The sequence below is a fragment of the Pinus tabuliformis genome, chromosome 2_1 (genome assembly GCF_031772625.1).
Source record: "Pinus tabuliformis cultivar Carrire ecotype Pingquan chromosome 2_1, CPIR1, whole genome shotgun sequence".
NCBI classification, from domain to species: Eukaryota; Viridiplantae; Streptophyta; class Pinopsida; order Pinales; family Pinaceae; genus Pinus; species Pinus tabuliformis.
This window is the reverse complement of record NC_142299.1, coordinates 525,846,266-525,868,810: the sequence shown is the minus strand read 5'-3', so window position 1 is coordinate 525,868,810 and position 22,545 is coordinate 525,846,266. Positions and strand designations below refer to the sequence as shown.

The 22,545-nt window shown below is 37.1% G+C and overlaps 1 pseudogene; it reads left to right on the top strand.

Annotated features, from left to right (window-relative positions):
* The first annotated feature begins 13,225 nt into the window (after nt 1–13,225).
* LOC149201268 (mitogen-activated protein kinase kinase 9-like) overlaps nt 13,226–22,545 on the top strand; it is a 65,764-nt pseudogene continuing 56,444 nt past the window's right edge.

The following is a 22,545-nucleotide window of genomic DNA, read 5'->3' as shown; positions in this document are numbered from 1 at the left end:
TGTATGAAAGGAAATAAAGGTATTAAAGGCATGAATGAAGACCAGAGGATACCACAGTTCCTGTCATCTTGCATATATTTTGTTGTTCTACAACTAGTCGACCTTTCCTGTAATAAAGTGGAGTTTACTACTTTTTTGTTGTTATACTACCTGTATCTTCAGACATAGTACCTTGATCTTGTGATTGCTAATGTCGTAGCAAGTCCTATATGGGTACCTTTCTATATGAGACCTTTAATTCTACAGAGCATAACTGAAATTATTTCAAAAATTGATGCTTCACTACTCATCGAATTATTCACATCTTGAGTCATTTAAAAAAATTAATTCTAGAATACTCGTTTGTGTCCACAACTCAAGTTATTTCAAAATTAATTCTAGGAATATAGACTATTGATCTAATAATTTCAGTTATACATGATCTAGTTGCAGAACATTAATTCAGAGAAACATGCAAGTTCAAAACTTTTTTGGATTGCATTCGATTTTGATTTATTTAAGTGAAGATTAAATTCAAGTCTGAACTATTTCAGAAACGGGAAAACAAAATAATACATTGTTAGAAACTAAATTAGGCCATAAATTTAGATTTGACTTCATCATATACTAGAAAATGTTAAAGTGGTTAGTTGCAACTTGCACTAAAAAAGTGAGGTTCTCTACAGTCCAGGTGGGGAAGATGCGCCTTCATCTGTGTATGTAACGCTAAAAAAAAAAAAGCAAATAAAAAGGTGACATTTTGTTTCTTTTACCTACTGTATTTAAACAATAATTAAAAAAACTAGCATAGATCTATTTTGAGTTGAAGCAAAAAAATCCTAAGCGTAACCCTAGATCTCTTAAGCATCAAGAGGGAGGATCCATAAATTCTCTTTGAGCTTTTGACCCCTATTGGAACTTGATAGATCTGGGGCTAAGATGGATCTATCCTATTATAAAATGATAAATATGTGGAAGAGAGATCTCTATTTTCTAACTAAGCATGCATCTCCTGTAAAAAAAATGGTTATTAGCTATAGATGAAAATATTTGATATTCTTTGGAATTACTACCATTGTTGCATACTAGTTTCAAAAATATCGTTGTCTAATGTGGATTATGTTTTGAACTTGTAGTTTAAGATGGAATATTAGTTATGTTACCAAGTGTTGGAACTTGTTATTAATGGTCCATAGTCCTAATAGATGTTTTTACATTGAGAAAATGATAGTTTTTTGCATTTAGTTTAAGCTGATGACTGCATAGTATTAACAATCATAGTCATGAATTATTCTATTTGTCTTTGACATCACTACATATTCCAATCATCAATGTTTATCTAGCGTGCACCGCCACAAAGAATTGGTTATTAGCTAAGAATTAGACATGCCTCTAAGGGAAAGCAAGAATCATGAGTGGAAGGGGGCTATCCTTTCATTCATACAAACACATTGAAGATGAAAAAGGCCAAATGGGAAACAACAAAGGAATTCATTGATTTAATCATGTCATAGAGGCAAAATGTGAAACAAAACCAATATAATCTTGTTTGAGTTAGAACATTATATCTGTATTAACTTAGTCTTGGAAATGATTTTACAATATAGCTCAATAATTAATTTCATTACAATTAAGGGCATTAGATGGAGATTGTATAATATCATCCACAGGCCTATCACTTTTCATATCGCATTTTGGAGATTCTCGTGTACTTATAGAGAAAAGAACAAGGAGAGAATGAAAACAATGTTGTAGATCCCAATTTAGTATACCCTTAGATAAACTTCTACAACCTATTGTTATGACAAATATTGACTTTTATGTAACTGGAACTCTTCTTTATAACCCATGGGGGGTCTACTTATTGATCCATTAATTACTCTAAATTTGGAATGAAATAATGAATTCAATGCTTGGTGTGTTGGTAATGAGGTGAAATTAGGGTTTCTTTTGCGAGAATAACCAAATTTAGTGTTTTTATTTCTTCATTTTTTTTAGATGTATCTTCTCTTTGAGAATGTGACCTGCCTTGCTATGAAATTTGAGCACCCATAATGTGCTAATGAGTGGCTTCATAAATTTCCATGCTCTATTGGAGGTTGCTATCACTTAGTTTTATACCACCCTTGAGGGCATGGGAGGTCTTGTCAGCTTAGTTATTTTCCACATTAAGGTTCTACAAGGCCTTGGCTAGCTTGATTTTGTTTGCGAAATTTGTGGGAGGAATACTTCGAAAGAACTTCTGTGTTAAGGTCCACGTGTATATGGAAAGTTGTAAATGGCCCAAAAATATCTAACGTTGATGGAGGTTTTTCTAGATCTATTATGATCGATAGTTCCTCTTTTACAACCTTTGTGTTCTCTTGGTAATTTTCCTTGACTATGGAGATCTCACTAGTCATTCCAAGGACATGGAAGTCTAAAGGTCCCCATGTGAGGGACATTATTTTTGTAGTTGCTATACATTAGAGCTCACGGTGAAGGTTCTTGTGTGTACGAGAGGAATCCCTTTTGCTTATTTTGATTGAGTTTGAACTCTAAAGTAGAGATTGCAAATATTGCTTGATTCAATTGACTTCTTAGGGAGGAGTTTTTCCTTTGTTCATCTTGCAATGATATTATCCTTTCTTCAAGGTCTTTCCTAGATGCATGTTGATATTCTTATTTAAAAATACACTCTCCCCCCTTCAATTGTTGTTTCTGCAGCAAAGTGTTTGTACATCATAGAGTGGTTCAACAATGATAATAACTTCAAATGCTTGGATATGTTCTTACTTTTCCCTTAAAATGTGGTTAACTTCAACAATAGTTTGTTAATATTTATAGTACACTTATTTGGTGCTCTATAGTCTAGTATTGAAACAATGTAGTAATGTCAACATAAACATTTAGACTTGATTAAAAAATTCATTTCTTTTTTTTTTAAATCTACACCCCTTTGTAGATATGATTAGCTTGACCTCAGTTTAGAGCCAAAAAGTGGCAATTAAAAGTTATTTTTTCAATAGTTTCAAGTTACCCTTTGAGTGGATAGAAGTTCTGCATATAATAAAGACTAGGAAAAATAATAGAACAAGAGGCTGCCAAACGTGTACAAAGTATTCTATGTATTTATATGAAAAAAATATTGACTATTAAAATTGATTACCACATTTCATTTGCTTGGAAGATTTGAGTGTCATTGCTTTTTTTATAAATCCTATTCCAACCTACAAAGTTGTTTGCAATTGTCAATAAAAGATTACAACATGAGACTCATTAAGTAACAAGTTAATATATTGTGAATAGTACTAGTGGGCATGCCATGAGATTTTTTAAATGAACTTATATGAAGAAAATTTCAAAGTATTTAAAAAGAAAACAAAATTACTTGCACTTAATTCATGTATATAAAAAAGACAATAACATGCCACCACATAACTCTTGTTAAATTTTAAATAAATATTAAATTTTATATATATATATATAAAGGCCCATGGGGCTTTGGATTGACGGTGAATGGGTGCACTGTTAAGTCACTCTTTGTGATAGGTCATTCGGTCAAATGCTTACCTACCAAAATAAAATTTAATATATAAAAATAGACAAATGATATATATATGGATATTACTACAAACATAATCTCCTCCATATTTTTATAATTTATAATACCAATTTAAAAAGATGTTTTTAATATTTTAATATTTTAATATTTTTTGAATTTTTATAAAATATATTTTATAAAATATATTTTTTAAATTATATTTTTTAATATTTTAATATTTTTTAAATTTTTATAAAATATGTTTTTTAAATTATATCTTTTAATATTTTAATTAAAAAAAAAAACAGTGAAATTTTAAAGGAAATGGTCATAGGTTTGAATGACTTACTTAACGCAGTTGAATCCCAAGAATGATATCTAAATTTAAACCTATAAAAAAAGTTATTAATCTAACTTTATTGAATTCACCCATATAAACATATATAAAAAGAGTTATTAATCTAACTTTATTGAATTCACCCATATTTATGTTTATAATGAGAGTCACATCTTAATAGAATCTTTATTGTAACCCATACCGCTAATATTCTTCTTAATTTAATTCCAATATATATCTTTTTTAGGATCTTTGTGTTTAACAACAATTAATTCATTTTATTAATAATTATTATCTCATAATAAAATTATATTTTTAAAGTTATTTTTTAATGATGGTGGAGGTTTTTTTTAATGTTTTATCATCTTTCTTTCCGTTATTATTTAATTTTAGTTTTTTTATTATATTTTATAATAATAGGTTGAGTGTCTATTTAAAATGCGGGATGTTTGGTAAATTAATACAAATTTTATTTCATAAAATTCAAGTTCTAAATAACATCATAATTAATTATGAAAATCTACATCTATATTAAAAAAAAATATAGAGAAGATTGTCTCAATAAAACTAATATCTTTGAAAAATTGAATTATAATTTACATATTTTTCTTTTTAATTTAATTATAATATTTATTTTTTTATTAATAACTATCTGTTTTAAATCTTTCTAGAAAGGATTATCTAAATAAAATCAATATTTTAAAAAAATAATTATGATTTATATATTTTTTTTCTTAATTTAATTATAGTATTTATTTACAAATATTATAGTATTTATTTACAAATATTTTTATTTAAAACTATCTATTTTAAATCTTTATAGGGAGCATTTTCTCAATAAAATCAATATCTTTAAAGAATTGAATTATGATTTATATATTTTTCTTTTTAATTTAATTATAGTGTTTATCTTCTTTATAAGTATTTTTATTAACTAGTATCTATTCATTTTATTAATAATTCTTATTTTAATAGTTTTTTCATAAATTATAACTGGAAAGGGTGAATGAATGGAATTATGAGGGGAACAGTGGCATGCCTCCCCTCCTCCTCCAGAGTTGAACCACAATACAACTGGCATGTGGTACACATACACATAACATGGACGTTTCTTGATGGATGGTGTTAATTTTATATGTGCAAGGGTAGGTGAATTGATGTTGTTATTGGTTTTGGGTATGAGCAGTTGTGAAGTTGATAGAGAGAATGAAGTGTTTCTGTAGGCTGCCAACTTATGCAAACTTCTTTGATCGTTGCTCCCAGTGATACAAGTTGTTATCTATAAGCAAGGATTTCTTTGGCACATTATTGGAGACAACGACCATCAGGTCTAGGACCCCGATGAGGAATTTAGCTAGAGGCTATGCTACAAAGTGGTTAACAAGACGCGAGAGGAGCTCACATAACTGGTTTACAATAGTGGACACATTGATCTGGTGTGCAAATTCAGACACCCTGGTAAGTCCACAAAATGGGCATCTCAAATTCTATATTGTGATTCCGCATTGTATCTGGGGTTGGTGTTAAATAGTTGTGTTGGTCTCCAGATTTTATAATTCCCTGCTAAGGTTAGCCTGGCCTTTCGAGCTTGCCATGCCTATTGTAGTAGAGTTGGTGGTTTTGTTGCTTTTGATTGGAATTCAAGGTTAGAAACTTTGCATTGGGAGATTTGCCTAAGTTCTCAAGGCTTTTTAGTTTAGACCAATGTTAGAGGGGGGCACAATACCTGGTGTGGTGTTCTCATACTTTTTCTCGTGGTGCTTCTCTCCATAGGGGTTGTTGTTGGGAGAGGGTTCACACATAATAGGGCTAGTAGATGGAGTCTTCTCCATTGGTCATGCCAAATTGGGGTTAGTGAGGTGTCCTCAGGGTACCGTGAACCCCATATCTATTTGGGAGCTGAGTTGTTGGAGCTAGTGGAAAAATTGTTAAAGGAGAGTTACTGTGGTCTTTTGGTGATAGTAATGCAATAAGGTTTGAATACAACCGTTGGTGGAGGTGGTTGCCTAGAAAAGAGGTGCAACTTTCACGGCCCTAGAATTATATAGTTGGGTGCTGGAGGTTGGTGGATTATTTGAATCAAAGGAGGTTTGGCTCTGTGTACATCAGACTTGAGGGGTGGTGAAGATGTTTAGACAGAGGGATAGAGTAAGGAGAGGGATAGGACTGTGAGGGTAAGGGGTAGAACATAGAAGAGAAGTTGTGACAATGGAGGGGAAAGGTGTCGAGGATGTAGAACTCGATGAGAGGATGGCCCATAACCCTTATCAATCCCCTGGTCGTATCTTTCTTCCTATCTCCTTTTACACCTTGGAAGCACAATTGGGGTAAGTCACAATGCTCTTGGAACAACTGAGTGAAAATAGGCACGATGATTGCAAGGAAATTATAAACTTTGTGAATGAGTTGCAACGCAACTAATGGAACATGTAGGATCACCTAACGTCACTTCAACAAGGCCAAAGGCAACTAGCTCAATGTATGAAGCAACTAGAGGGGCATTTGGAACATGCGGTATTTCATGTCCATGGTGAACATGGGCTTCCAAATCCTCCAAGAAATGTTCTGGATCATCCTCTTATTCATTGATATTTGTGGGTTGTGCTTTTATCTTAGGATTCTTTTGGGCATATTAGTCTTTCTGGTTCTCAGTTTTAAGAATCTCTTGATATTTTGTAAACAACTTTTGTGTTATTCTTTTGGCCAACAAATCTAGTCGGAGTGAGGCCGAAAAAGCGCTGAAATTTGGAAAAGAAAAATGTAATATTTTGATAAATTAATAGAATCCTTTGAATAACAAAAAAAAAATCTATAATTACTAGACCGAACTGCTGGCGCGATGGTGAGCTCCCGCTCCAGGCCGCGGCCCTGACCTCCTCTGAGCACGCCCGAGCTTGGCAGCTCTGCTGCTGGGCTGCAGCATCCTGCTGCTGACCCCCTCCGCCCGGGGCCTCCTGCCCTCCCCTCTTTCGGGCCTCCCGCCCTGACCATCTGATATAGCCCGTGTCTGGCAGCTCTGCAGCTGTCTGCAGCCTCCCGCTGCTTCCCTTTACTTAGGGCCTCCTGCCCTCTCCTCATGCGGATCTACTTCTCGCCAGTTGTTAGAGTGCCCCTGCGTGGCCCAATGGATCCACCTTCTCAAGAGCAGGCTGAACTGGAGAAAGCCTTTGCATCTCTTATTCCAAAGAATATCATGGAAAGGATTCGGCCTTCAGCCTCAAAGTTTGTCAAGAAACTGGATGAAATCCCGGAAGTCTCTCTTCCCCCAGCACTTCCAAGGAGAGTTGTTGTGGCCCTTGCTGAACGCGGCCTGGTTGGCCAGTTCATGGGGTTATGGCCTTCCCCTCGCACGGTGCAGCGCTGGGTAGAAAGAAACTGGAATGCCATGGTCCATGGAAAAATCGTAATAAGGTTTTGTGGAAGGGGGTTCTTTACCTTCCTATTTGAAACAGTGGAGGACCGTAACCTCATTTTCAGAAACGGACCCTATTTCATGGACACCAGAGGCCTTTATCTCAATCGCTGGACCCCTGACTTTGACCCAGAAATGGATGTTCCCAATGCAGTTCCTGTCTGGGTACGCCTCCCACATCTTCCGCTTCACTGTTGGGGAGATGAATCTGTACGGGCCATCGGGAACGCAGTAGGGAAATACGTGGACAGATCGGAGACAAAGGAGAATATGCATGCATGCGCAAGGATTTGTGTAGAAGTGGATTTGGGCAAAGGATTACCAGAGGCAATCAAACTCAAAGTAGATCAGTGGACGCACATTCAGCAGGTGGACTACGAGCAGCTCCCTTTCAAGTGTAAGGTATGTCATGAATACGGTCATTTCGCTAATAGGTGCAGTAAATCTAGATCAGAAGATATTAGCAATAATGAAACCCCCGAGGAAGCATGGGAAATAGTCAGGAAAAAAAAAAGACAAACCCTCCCCCTGAATCAGCAGAGCCCTCCTCTGATACCCCAATCCTCTCCACTCATCCATCAAGCTCGGGCCCTCCCATCCCCACATCCTCCAATCCCTTTGAATCCCTGGCTTCAGAGGAGCCTTCATCCCCCCCCCCATCTCCCAAGGGCCCCAGAACCTCCCCCTCTTCTCCCCTCCCGGTCTCCCCACCTCCAACAGTGGAAAGGATTCTAACTAGAAATAAAACATAGGAAAACATCGCAGCCACGGATCCACCAAGAAAAGTAGGAAGAAAATCAAACAAGGAAATAAGAGATGAGAATGCGGCTAAAGAAATGGCTACAGGGACCCAGCAACCAATGGACACCTACCTTGACAGGAACAAAGGAAGTGGGGAGAAGATGAAGGAGAAAAGTGGGATCCACAACAAATCGGGTAAATGATGATTTTGGTCTCTTGGAACTGTAGGGGGATGGGCTCCTCCCTAAAAGCAAATGCAGTCCGAGACCTTATTAAAGCAGAACAACCAGACTTCCTCCTACTCCAGGAGACCAAAATCAGTGAACAAGAATTCCAAAACAGCCTGATAAGAAATAGAAAGTACGAAGGAATAGCCATGAGTGCAATAGGAGCCTCAGGAGGTATAGGAGTAATATGGAACAAAAGTAACTGGAATCTCATAGATAACAAGCAAAACAGATGGTGGATCAGAATAGATATGCAAACCACATATAAGAAGGAGGAATACACAATCTATAACGTGTATGCTCCCCCACACTTCAGGGACAAAGCTTCTTGTTGGGATTCTCTAACTGCAGATCTTGAGACTACCCAAGGGAGGAATATTTTTCTAGGAGGAGACCTGAACTTAATAAGGAATGCAGAGGAGAAGCTAGGAGGGAAGTTTTTTATTGACCCATCTAGAGAAAAGCTGGAAGATATCATACAAACTCACAATTTCATAGACATCCCTCCGCAAAATGGCCGTTATACATGGTCAAATAAAAGAACAGGCAGGAATAATATCAAAGAGAGACTTGATAGAATCCTTGTACAGGAGAGAACAGTTGCCAACTTTCCGAGGATTCGCAGCACAATCATACAGGGCTTCATTTCTGATCACAAACCCGTGGCGCTGTGTTTAGACAAAGAGGAATACTTGGGTCCGTTGCCATTCAAATACAACAGAGCCTGGGATTCCAGTGAGGACTTCAAAACCATGCTAAAAGATGCCTGGACAACGGAGATAACAGGCTCCCCGCACTTCGTTTGGGAAACAAAGATCAAATTGTTGAGGATTGCCATAAAGAAGTGGGCGAAGAATCACGTGAAGGAGGAAAGGAAGGTAAAAAACGATCTGCAAATGAAATTAGAGCAATGGAATCAGGAAAAGGAGGCAGTCCAAGAAACGGAAGAAGACCAAAGGAAAGAAGGTGAGTTGTATAAAGCGCTTTACAATCAGCATCGTAAAGAAGAGGAAGAGCTAAGACAGAAGTCAAGATGTCTCTGGCTCAATTCCGGGGATAAAAACACCTCGTTCTTCCATAACAGTCTTAAAGTAAGGAGAGCTGGAAATAACATTGAAAGGATAACGTTTGAAGGCAAAGAGCTTACGGACAAAGGGGAAATCAAGGAGGCTGCCTCTAAACACTTCCAATCTCTTCTCACAGCTGACCCTCACTATCAAGAAAATACAGACTTCGCCAACATCATTGAGAGAAAGGTCTCAGAAGCGCAAAACTGTGAGCTGGACAAAGAAATCTCAATAGAAGAGATTGAATGGTCAATCAATAGTATGCCTCTAGACAAAGCCCCCGGGCCAGATGGCTTCACGGTGAGCTTCTACAAAACTCACTGGGATATCATCAAGAAAGATTACATAAGAATGGTGAGAAATTTTCATTCCAAAAGTAAAATGGGCAGCAATATTAAATCTTCTCATTTAGCACTAATCCCAAAGGAGCCCAACCCTCAATCCTTTGACAGGTTTAGACCTATTACATTATGCAATGTCTCATACAAAATTATCACTAAGATTCTGGCAAATAGGCTCAAAAAATCCCTTCCCTCCCTTATCTCGGATAACCAAGGAGGATTCCTCCCCAAGAGGCATATAACAGATAATGTTATTCTGGTTCAGGAGGCGATACACAGCAGCGTAGCTAGAAATGAGAAGGGTATGATAATCAAGCTGGACATGGCGAACGCCTTTGACAGGGTCAACCACACATTTCTGAGGACTGTTCTTGAGAATTTCGGTGTATCAGAGCTCTTCATCAGCAGGGTTATGGAATGTGTCTCCCATAATTGGACAGCCCCTTTAATCAATGGCAGGCCCTGTAACGCCTTCAAGAGCACAAGAGGCTTGAGGCAAGGCTGCCCTCTTTCCCCTTTCCTCTATATCATCATGGCAGAAACCTTAAGTTTGCACCTGGAAAACAAGCGAAAGTTAAAGGAAATAACAGGAGTGGACATCATCCGAGGAGCCAAGGGGATCAATCACTCCTTATTTGCAGATGATACTCTTTTAATCGGTGGTGCCTCAAGCCTCATGGCCAGGAGATTCAAGACCATCCTGGACCTCTTCCTTCAAGCCTCAGGGGGCAAATTAAACAACAACAAGTGTATGATATACACCTGGAATGTTCCAAGATACATAACTCAAAGAATCTCTATAATTATGGAAATCCCAGCTCAATCAAACTGGTCCCATTTCATGTACCTAGGACTGCCTTTGGCCAAAGAGACAATCAAAAACGAAGTTTGGGTCAAGCTAATAGAGAAGCTGAGAGGGAAACTGCAGAGTTGGGGGATGTATTGGCTTAACTTGGCAGGCAGAACAATTCTCATCAAAGCCATTCTATCAACCCTCCCTATCTACCAATTTGCCATTACCCTCGCCCCTTCAAGCATTCATAAGCACATGGAGCTGATTTTGAGAAGCTTCCTATGGAAGGGGGGAAAGCAAGACACTAAAAAATTCAGCTTGGTGAAATGGGAAAAGGTCATCCTTCCTTTAGAAAATGGAGGACTAGGAATTAGAATTCCTAGGTTGGCAAATATGGCAATGGGCTTCAAGTTAACTTGGAGAATCTTAAAAGAGAAAGGCACCTGGTGGGCAGAGGTCCTCAAGAGGAAATATCTGAATGGGAAAAATAGTAACATCCTCTCTTATGCAATCACTGACAGACACTGTACCCCTGTATGGAAATTGATCAAAAAAACATTACCCCTCCTCAAGTCTCACATATCTAAAGCCCCAGGTAATGGGAAGCATACCAGCATATGGAAGGATAAGATTATGGGCACGGAAGCCAAGGAAAAGACCATCAATTTCAGACCCCTGCAGCAGTGGATGGCAGAAGCTAATCTCAAATCCCTTTACGACATCTCCTCTGGGATCAAAACAACTGGAAAGGATGGAAAACTTTGCACCTACCTAAAGATTTAGAGGATCTATGGAATGACCTTAAACTCTCTCTCACAGGGTCAGCCCCTACAAACAGAATGAAAGATGATAGTTACGTTTGGGATCCAACCGGAGGTAATTACACAGTGAAAGGAGGTTACAAGGCACTCCAAAATCCAGCAACACCCAACAATTGGCATCTCTACAAAGCAGCATGGAGAATCGAAAGTCTTCCGAAGATAAAAAATTTTAATTGGACCTTGCTTCATGGCAAAATCCTAACAGCAGAAAACCTCAGGAAAAAAGGAATTCAGGGTCCTTCAATTTGTTTCATGTGCAGGGAGGCGGAGGAAAACATCAACCACCTTTTCATTGATTGTTCAGTAGCAAGGTCCTGCTGGAAACTTATAACAAGCCCTCTAAATCTTGGAGACCTCCCCAATCAGACTTCCCTCCTTCAGAAAGGTTGGGGGAAAATCTTCCCTTATGCCAGCAAGAACATGATTCTAGCCAAGAGAATATGGACGAGCATCCCTTCAAATCTTTGTTGGCAGTTGTGGTTAGCCAGGAACGAAAGTATTTTCAAAAACAAGAAGCCTAGTATAACCAGCATACTGGCTAAAACAACAGCTCTCATAGCAGAAACAATAGAAGCTAATGGGATCTCCCATGCTGACCCGGATTACTCAGATGATAGGGTGAAGGAATGGGTTCGGAGATTCAACCATAAACCAAGAATAAAAAACAAGTCAATAACAGGAACAGGGCAGAAGGATTGGAAACTCAGAGGGACAAAAGAGGAAATAAGCAGTTGGATTCAAAATCAAAAGCGGTACACGCTCCACTTTGACGGGGCTTCAAAAAACAATCCAGGTAGAGCTGGAGCAGGGGGAATAATGAGAGATCCTCAAGGGAAAACAATCGTCACTTATGAGTGGGGTTTGGGCACCATGACGAACAATAAGGCTGAAGCTTACAGCCTTTTATTGGGGACCTCCATCGCTCTGAGGCTAGGCATTCAAGACCTCTTAGTATTAGGAGACTCTGCAATCATTATAGCAAACATGAACTCCGGGAAAGACTTCAACCAAATCGCCTTAAACAGAATCAAAGACAGGATAGTAGATCAGATCAGGGGCATCAACAAAGTGACTTTTAAGCACGTCCTAAGAAGCAACAATGTGGAAGCGGACGAGCAGGCAAACAAAGCCACGGGAAGACTCACGGGTCAGGTAAAGGAAAACAATGATTCGTATGACAGGGATATTCCATAGTCAGGACGATCTCCCTTCGCACTAGATACTCGGTCACCTCAGGCATCCATTCCAATGCTGCAGGCCTGTGCATACCAGACCCTCATCAAACCATATCCTTCTCGACTGTCGAAGCAATGGTTACAAGACAGCGTATCACTCTCTGGAAACGAGGAAGGCAGGCACGATCTGGATTCTCTCACTGTACAGCAAAGACAATAACAGAGGGGGTAATCACGCCCATGCTGGTTACAGGCTCCAAGGACCGGCAAAAATCAACTCAAAAGATCTCACGCTCACCAAGATTAGATACACCACTTCTCGAAACAAGAGTGAGCAAGGCCTCCTCGCTCTTATAAATTACAATGAGTATCTCAGTTCTCTCACACCTCAAGGCAATCCGAGGCAGAGGCGAAGGGTTCTTTTCAGGCGGGGGCGACAGCCAGAAGACTTCTCTTAGAAACTTAAGCCCAGTGTCTGGTTTAAAGAAAACACCGAGCTCCTCTCGGTCGACAGCAAAGACCAGACTCCCACAGCTCATATCGTCCTCTCTATTCTCAAGCATCGTTCGAAGGCGCCCTGTTTGATTCGGGATCCAGTCGACACTCCATTGCCCTGGGTAATCGATTCTCTTCACTTCTGTTATTTTAGTAGTGCTAACAGTTTTGTTTATGTCCTCAGCTGCGCCCTTATTCAGCATCTGAACATCTCGCCACTTAATCCTTCGATCAAGCAACCCGGTGGCATCGCCCTCACACCCTCTACCCCTTCAGACATCCCTCGGGGCGCTGCTGAATCTGATATTTACAGGATGACGGAGCAGCATAATCAGCCTGCCAATCAGGCGCAACCCAGAAACTCGATGGGAAATATCTTTAACAACAAGGAGTGTCACATGTGTAAAGCCCATGTTATCATGATCAATGCCTTGAACAAGCAGGTGAAGGAGCTGACAGAGGATTATCACTCTGATAGAAATTCCAAGCGCAAAAAACTGGAGAAAAGGAAGAAAGAGATCGAAGATTTAAAGGATCGTTGCATTCATATGGAGGTTACCATAGACCACCTTCGCTCCCTCACTGAAAGCGAGCAAGCTGAAGCCTCAACTAGAGCAAGCAGGAGGGAACAGCTCCCGGATGACTCTGTCACCCAGCACTCCCCATGATATCTTATGCATTGTAAATTTAGTTGGCTAGGAGGCTCATTTGTCAGGCAATATAGCCGTTTGTTTCTAATTTTGTGTTTAATTAAGAAAAGCTTTGAGGATTATGGGTCTGCGCACCCACTTTTGAACCTCAGCTCTCAGAGCTTTCCCCTTTTGTACTAGAACACTGGAATGTTGGTTTTATAATATACGAGTAAACGACTTTGTTAAAAAAAAAAAAAAAAAAAAAATCTCTTAAATTTTGTACTATTTTTACATGCTTATAAAATTTTCATCTTCCTTTTAAACACTTTCACTGACACATATTGATATAAATGAAGTGTCTATTTGAAAATGTCATGACTCATCTATACTTCCTCCTAATTTAACTTTAATATTTATTTTTACATGGTTTAAAAAGTATTTATTCAATTTCTTAGTATTGGGTAGCTTCCCTTTTAGACACATATAAAATTTTCATCTTCCATTTACACACTTTTAATTTTAATATTTATTTTTACATGGTTTAAAAAGTATTTATTCAATTTCTTAGTATTGGTAGCTTCCCTTTTAGAGGCATATAAAATTTTCATGTTCCATTTACACACTTTTAATTTTAATATTTATTTTTACATGGTTTAAAAAGTATTTATTCAATTTCTTAGTATTGGGTAGCTTCCCTTTTAGACACATATAAAATTTTCATCTTCCATTTACTCACTTTTAATTGGTTCTTATTTCCCTTTGAGACGCTTTACCAACATTATTTTAGGTCACACATAATAGGTCACCATTATAGGAGTTTACCTATAGGAGTTTGTGAAATGAAAAGCTTTGGAGGTGCATACAAATTTCTAATTTAATTAGAAAATTCAATCGTTGAATAACAGAAATCATAAAAATATAAAAATAAATAATTAATATTTTTAATTAATAAAGCTTAATATTTTAATTTTAAAAAGGAAAATTAAAATATAAATATATGTTTTTAAATATTATTAAATGGAGTTGTTTTTAGTGTAATTTTTTAGAGTTTTTTTTGCCAAATTCAGTGGAAATATTTGTGGTGAAATCTTGATTTGTGTTATTTAAATTAGTTTTTTAACTATATATATAGATTCAACCTCTTGAAAAATCTCTAAGGCGCTTGTATTGTGCAAGGGTTACCTATCAAACTTGTGATTTCAATGAATTCTTGCTAGATTTTAAAGAAATTAAACGGGAAAATTCCACTCAAAAAACTTTTAAAAAATCATACTAAAACAACTTACTATACTCACACAGACAACTCGATTACCATTCACCATCATAATAAACAGTTAAGTCTCGAAGATTCTGGATTCAAACCATGTGAATCGGAGTTGTCTATAATGCGACTTTTTGGAGATTCCGGTGACGGAAATTGAGGTTAAATCTTGATTTGTTGCAGTTAAAATGGTTTTTTAACTGCATATTTGGATTCAGCACCCTTGAAAACCCCTGGGAGGCTTTCATTGTGCAGAAACTAGCTATCAAACTTTCGATTCCAATAAATTCCTGCCGGATTTCGACCGAAAAAACCCGCCGGAAAAACTTTCAAAAAGTCAGGTTATAAACAACTCCATGTGAATCAGCGAACTTAAAAATACAGAGAGATTTAATAAGAAATATATATATATATATATATATATATAAACATTTATAAATATAAACCAATGAATATCTGGCTCATTTTCTCGTTGTGGAGAAACTTTAGCCACTGGGTGGGAGGGAATCATTGTTGTAGGAGGCTTGCTTTTCCAGCAGATTCTGCAGATTCTTGGAGTAAGTGAGGGTTCTGACATGCTGTTTGGAAAATGTTATAGTATTGTGATTGAATAAAAAAAAATTATTCAACTTTCTGAAAATAAAATTATATAAATATATAATATTTATTATTTTATTAATAAATATATTATGTGTTTTTTTTGTTATATGGAAAAAATAGTATAATTTATAAAGAAAAAGAATTAGTATAATTTGATATATAAAAAGTGAAAGAGTTTTTATTGTTCAATAAAGGTTTGTTTTTTTGAAAAAATAAAATAAATTAATTTTAAAATGCAAAGGCGTCTGGCAAAATGAAAGCCTATCTCTCATCGACCACCAATAAAATAATTCCGAATGGAATGATTCAATGGTCATTAGTGAAGAGCAGCAAATGATAGCTGTTCCACTAAGACAACTAAATATTATAAATTTTCGTACCTGTATAAATTTCTTTTATGAAACCCTAAACATTTATATTATATCAGTGACCGTAAATAATCTTTCACAACATCATGTAAATGAGACTTTTCATTTAATTGAGACGACAAAAAGGTTACAGTACCTTACCTCTACCATGAGCATGTCTCTATTGCAGGAGTGCTGTGTCTACCTCGTGTGTCGTGCCTCACATTGGTAGCAGTGCACGAACACGTCACCCTCCGCCATGGAGTGCAGAATTTTGATATCGTGAAACCACCATGTGAAACCACCATTGAGTTGAATACGATTCATGATTCATGATTTTTAATTACTTCGCTCCAGGGTTAGGACCTGTTGTTTTTAGTGCCACAACAACAAAGTCTACAGAAGATGTATATCATATTATTAAAATCAATTTTTGGTTCAAGTAACTAATGAATATTCTGTAAATAATAAATATTATTTCATATATTTAAAAATATATTTATTATTTAAATTAAGTATATATAACTTACAATTTACAATTTTATCTGATTTTAATTAGATTTTTACAAAACTTACTAAGTATATAGATTTTTACAAAACTGGTACGTTGCATGGAAACACGCGTCTTTACAGCATTTAGTGTACAGCATGTGAAAAAACCATTGAATTAAATACTAGTCACGTTCTCCGAAACCTTGTCGTTTTAATAAAGTAGAAAGATTCATGGTTTTAAAAATCTATGAATGAATTAGTTAAAATATTATTTATGTTATTTATTTTTAATTAATAAAAAATTATGAAGTTAGTGTTTATATCTTATCAGTTAATATTCGAAGGATTTTGACATTAAAAAAAAATATTTTATCAAGGGATCTTGTATTTTTTGAATTGATTAAATATAAATTTTCTATTAAGTTGATTTAGTCATATAATTTATATTAAAAAACAATATTTTTAATCATTAAATTTATTAATAATTACAAACTAAATTTATTTATGTTATTTATTATAACACTTTCAAATTTTTTACCTAAAATAACTAATTATCAAAACATTCACTTAAAAAACAATATATGATTTCTTATCCCACTAAACTCTTTATCTTTTGAGCTTTAATATAAAGACCAAAACATCAACTCTATTTGGTTAATCTTAATATATGTATAGCATTCGTTACTCTTTTACATAACATAGCTAAATGTCAAAATACCTAAATGGAAGGTGTAAGGCCAGGCAGTAACCCCACAAAACAAAAACTGATTCATTTTTTATTCCATAGGTAGGTCTTTGTTATATACAATAGGAAGTGACTATTCAGTTCATCTCCCGATGACTACTCACATTCCTAATTTAATTATTTACATAAATTCACCCAATCATGAATATTAGGTGTCAACATTCCCCCCCCTTAATCTGAAGGGATGTTGGTGAGTCCAAGCATCATTCTGAATCATTCAAGCTTTTCCCTTCCAAGCACTTTGGTGAAGATGTCTGCAATTTGCTCATTTGTGGAACAATGACGGAGATGGATTCTTTTGGCCTCAACATGATGTCAAATCAGATGATATTTAGTATTGATGTGCTTTGTTCGATCATGGAACTTTGGGTTCTTGGCCAACTTTATTGTTGAGGTGTTGTCAATCATGAGTGGAGTTTATTGTACTTGTTTTACCTGCAAATCTTCAAGAATTTTCCTAAGCCACACAATTTCTTTTGTTGCTTCAGCTGCTGCCTCGTATTCTGCTTCTGTTGTGGAATCTGCTGGAACTGATTGTTTGCGTGATCTCCAGGAAACAGCTCCTGATCCAAGACTCATAGCATATCCTGAAGTAGATACCCCAGTTTCTTTGTCTCCATTGAAGTCTGAATCAGAGTATCTGATCAAGCTGAAGTCATCCACCTGTGTGTACTTGATTCCAAAGTCTTGAGTTCCCTTCAAGTACTTTAGAACTCTTTTTGCAGTAGAGCAATGTCCCTCACAAAGCTTTTGCATAAACCTGGAGAGGATTCCAACAGCAAATGAAATGTCTAGTTTGGTGGTAGTTAGGTAGTTGAGACTTCCTACAAGCTGTCTATACTTTGTTGCATCCTCAAATTCCTTTCCTTCAATAGATGTGAGCTTCAAGTTTTGTTCCATTGGAGTAGTAAGAGGATTGCACTCTGTCATGCCAAACCTGTTCAACAAATCTCCAATGTATTTCTTTTGAGAAAGAAATATGGACTTTGGATCTTGGGTTACTTCAATGCCAAGATAGTAATGAACATAGCCCAAATCAGTCATTTCAAAACTTTTTCCCAATTCCTTCTTTATGGATGCAATGTAGCTTTCATTGTTCCCTGTCATTAAAACACCATCTACATATACCACATGATATACAACTGTTTTGCCAACTTTCTTGACAAATAAAGTTGCATCATCAAGATCGAAATGATTGAAATTGAGTTTCAGAAGATGCTCAGTTAGTTTTTCATACCAGGCTCGCAGTGCTTGTTTGAGGCCATACAAGGACTTCACAAGTTTGCATACTTATTGTTCATGTCCTTTCATAGCAAATCCTTCAGGCTAGGACATAAAAACATTTTCTTTTAGATCTCCATTCAAGAAAGCAGTTTTTACATCCATTTGATGGACTTTCCAACCGTTCTGAGCTGCTAGTGCAAAGAGTGTCCAAATGCTGGCCTATTTCGCTGTGGGGGAAAAAGTCTCCTCATAATCGACCCCTTCCATCTGTGCAAAACCTTTTTCCACAAGCCTTGCTTTGTGCTTGTCAAGTGAGCCATCAACTTTATACGTGTTCTTGTAGACCCACTTGCAACCAATTGGTTTGGTTCCAAATGGAGGATCAACTAGCTTCCAAGTGCCGTTCTTTATGAGGGCATCATACTCCTTTTGCATCGCTTCTTTCCATTCATCATGAGAAGCAGCTTCTTTGAAGGAAGTTGGTTCAAAATATGTAGACAAGTTCAATTCACAATCATACGAAACATCCATATCAACAGGTGAATTAGAGTCATGTACATCACCTCCATTTTTTCGGTTTGAATTTCTGGTTCCTATTTTCCAATTTCATCAGGATGAACACTTTCAAGTGTCTTCGTCAGCCACTTTGGGGGACCTTTTTGAGATGGTCCAAGCTGCTCTGTTGATTGAGTTGGGACTGAATCAAGATTGAGTCTCCCAATTCTATCAATTACATCACTTAAAGCATCATCCGTTGTTGGAGTTTCATGTGGGGGAGAGTGTTCTTCAGAAGAAGATTCCACATGTTGATCTAGTATATGAATCCCCCCTTCAAGATGTGGAATCTGATTATCAAATTCTTGAAATGATTTTGCTTTTGCGAATCTATCCAAGCGATCAAGTTGCCACTCAACAACATTGTCAGTTTTGGATGATTCAAGGAAAATTACATATCTAGATACAACAAATTTCTTATTTACTTCATCATAGAGGTAGTATGCTTTGGAGTTGTTTGAGTACCCCAGGAAGATACACTTACGAATTCTAGCACCAAGTTTGTTTCTATTTACCTTTGGTACCAAAGCATAACAGGTGGAACCAAAGACCCTGAGATGTTTGAACATGTCCATACCACAATTCATAAGGAGTCTTGTTTCTTATAGCATTAGATGGACATCTATTCTTTATATATGCAGCACATAGAACAGCATCAGCCCAAAACATTATATTTACACTTTTGAAGAAAAGCATGGATCGTACCATATTCAAGATTGTTCTATTCATTCTTTCAGCGACACCATTCTGTTGGGGATTATAAGGCACAGTTGTTTGATGTTTGATCCCATGTTGGCGAAGATAGTTTTCAAATTCATTTGATGTATATTATTTTCCATTATTAGTGCGAATAGACCCAATATGAGATTGTGCATCATTTTCAATCCATTTATGAAAATTATTGAATGTTTGAAAAGCATCAGATTTGTTCTTCAATAAATAAACCCAACACATTCTGATGTAGTCATCAATAAATGTCATGATATATTTATTTCCATTTGCAGAAGGAACAAGCATTGGACCACATAAATCTGAATGAATGAGTTTAATCTTCCTATGTGCTCTTGAATGTGAATAATGAAAAGACTGTTTGCTATGCTTTCCTAGAATGCAAGCATCACATTTCTTAAGTTTCCTAGGAATTGTAGGCAAACCGGCAACACCATTTTTCTTCAATAAGCGGAGACTGTCATAGTTCAAATGTCCAAATCTAGCATGCCATAATAAACTTGATGGAAGTATACCTTCTTCATGATGACAATTGTATGAGAAATGTTGTGCATGAGCAGATGTTCCTTGCAGTTTGAGAAGCCTTTCTTCTTCTATTCCCCTCATGACAAGTGAGTGGTCAGATGCTTTTCTTACCCCAAGCTTGCCATCAAACATATGAATGGAGTGACCTTGCTGGTGGATGTGGACCAAGGACAATAGTTTTCTCTTGAGCTGTGGGAGATACAGAACATGATCCAGAAGAAAGTCTGGAAGAGTAGGCAGTTTAAGCCTGATTGTGCCAAGCCCTAATGGCTTGATTGTTGATTGATCTGCAAAGTATACTGCTCCATCAACATTGTCAGTGAAATCTTCAAAAAAATCTTTTCTATGAGTCATGTGACAGGTTGCTCCTGAATCAAGCAACCAATCATTTTTCCATGAAGCAAGTGAAGCATTAAACAAATCTTCTTTTACTACAATATTACATTGTGCCTCAACATAGTGATCGGATTCAGGTGCTTTACCTTTGTCTGTATCATCTGTTTTACCTTTCTGTTGATTTCTTTTATGCTCAATTTTGTCCCATGGTAGCTTGCATGTAGAGGCATCATGTGATCCATTTCTTTTGCAACGAATGTAATGCAAATCTGCCTTTTCTCCTTGAGAATGTCTGCCCCCTGCCTCTGAAATATCTTCCTCTTCCTCTTCGTCCACCTCTTCCTCTTGTAGAATATTGAGCAGGATGCTTTTCTTTATGAGCAAGGCACACAGTCTCTTCAGAAGATTCAGGGGTTGTCTTCTTTCCAAAAGCTTTCTCTCTTTCAACAAACTTTTTCACAAGAGAGTCAAAGGTTATATCTTTGAGATTTCCATTTGCTTGCAATGACTCAAGATAATTGGAATAAGTAGGATAAAGTGCCTTGGGAAAAGCAATAAGAGGAATATCCAACTCAACCTTAGTGGAATTGATATCATGCATTATAGACTTTACTTCAGATGTAAGAGCAAGAGGATCATTATTTTGCAGTTCAAGAGTGAAGAGTTTAATCATAAGTTGAACAACTTCAAGTGCGGAATGTGAGTCATAGAGTTCTTTCAGCTTTTGTAAAGCTTCAAAGGCAGTTGAATATGACGAAATATGGCAACTCACTCTTCATTTACAGATGCTGCGATTAATGCATAAGCTTTTATGTTGTTGTTTTCCCAAATGACGAGCTCTTTGTCTGAGGTAGGTTGTACTGGGTCATTGTCTCCTTCTCCGACACACACTCCTTTCCACAACTCATTGAAAATGAGGGTATGTTTTATCATCCGGGACCATTCAGGATAGTTCTCCTTGCCAGTGAGAACTATTCCCACCATAGATATGATTGAATGCATTGTAAAATCCGAGCGTTATAAAAATACTTTTGCTGGAAAAAAATGTGCTTTTATGGAGAAAAAAAATTGTTGTTGCTAAAAGAAAATTGATTCTGATATCAAAATGTATTCTGGCCTCAAACAATATATTAAACACAGTCAAACACAACAGCGTTAACTATGTTAGTCACTTTGAAAACAGCTTTATGAAAACAACACTATGGTAGCCCAACAACGTGGTATATATAGAACAGTAGCCACACCAAACATTATATACAAAGTGTATTAAAACCATCCAAACGCTATTCATATACTATTGACCACTGGAAGGCATGAATAGAATTTCGTTGCGCTAAAGATCTTCACCGCATATAATTCCCCGAAGCTATAGCAAATAAACGTTATCTAAATTTCAATACTATTCACACGCATATATTGTCATAATTTTAAATTTCAATACTATTCAAGAGTACTCGTTCGGGCAGCGCCACCACTAGAACAGGGTCTTGGTTATGGCCAGAGCTCGTAGATCACAACTCCCTGGCAAAGCCCGCGTCCATGGCAAAAACAGTCACCAGGGTCCGCAAGAGCTGGACATACTTCCGCGTGAAAGTGAGGACGCTAGAAAGCAAGATTAATATCTAGCTAGAAAGCCTGTAATTTCGCTTACGCATCCATCTGGGGCAAAGAAGTCAACGGTCTAAGATTGGCTATGCCATAAGCGTTTTTCCCTTCGTCAAATACATGACTTGAATCCTTAACGGAAACGTTCTCTCCATCGGTAGGCTGGTAGGATTTCGAAGTGAGTTGCAGAGCCTGTTCGGGTTAGGCAAGGAGGAAAATGACCGACAATAGTAAGTGATGTGGGAGTCCCTGGTTCTGCTCGATAGAACCTACAATGAGCGGGAGATGCTGGGGATCCGCACAATCATAGTATGCAATAGAGGACAGAACAATCAGGTGAAGAAATTCATGCAATGGAGGCACAGGTGCAATAACGCCCTTTTTTTGAAACGTTTATGAACAGTCAGACAGGATGGACAGCGCTAGATACTGGAGCAGTATGGGCAGTATGGACAGTGGGGCAGCTACCATGTCAGGAGCAGCTAATTTTGTGGAGAACCTGCTCAGCTATATGGAGAGTAGACAGGGAGTTACAAGGGACACAAAGGCTAAAAGGAGTTGGCTCTGATACCATGTCAGGTCA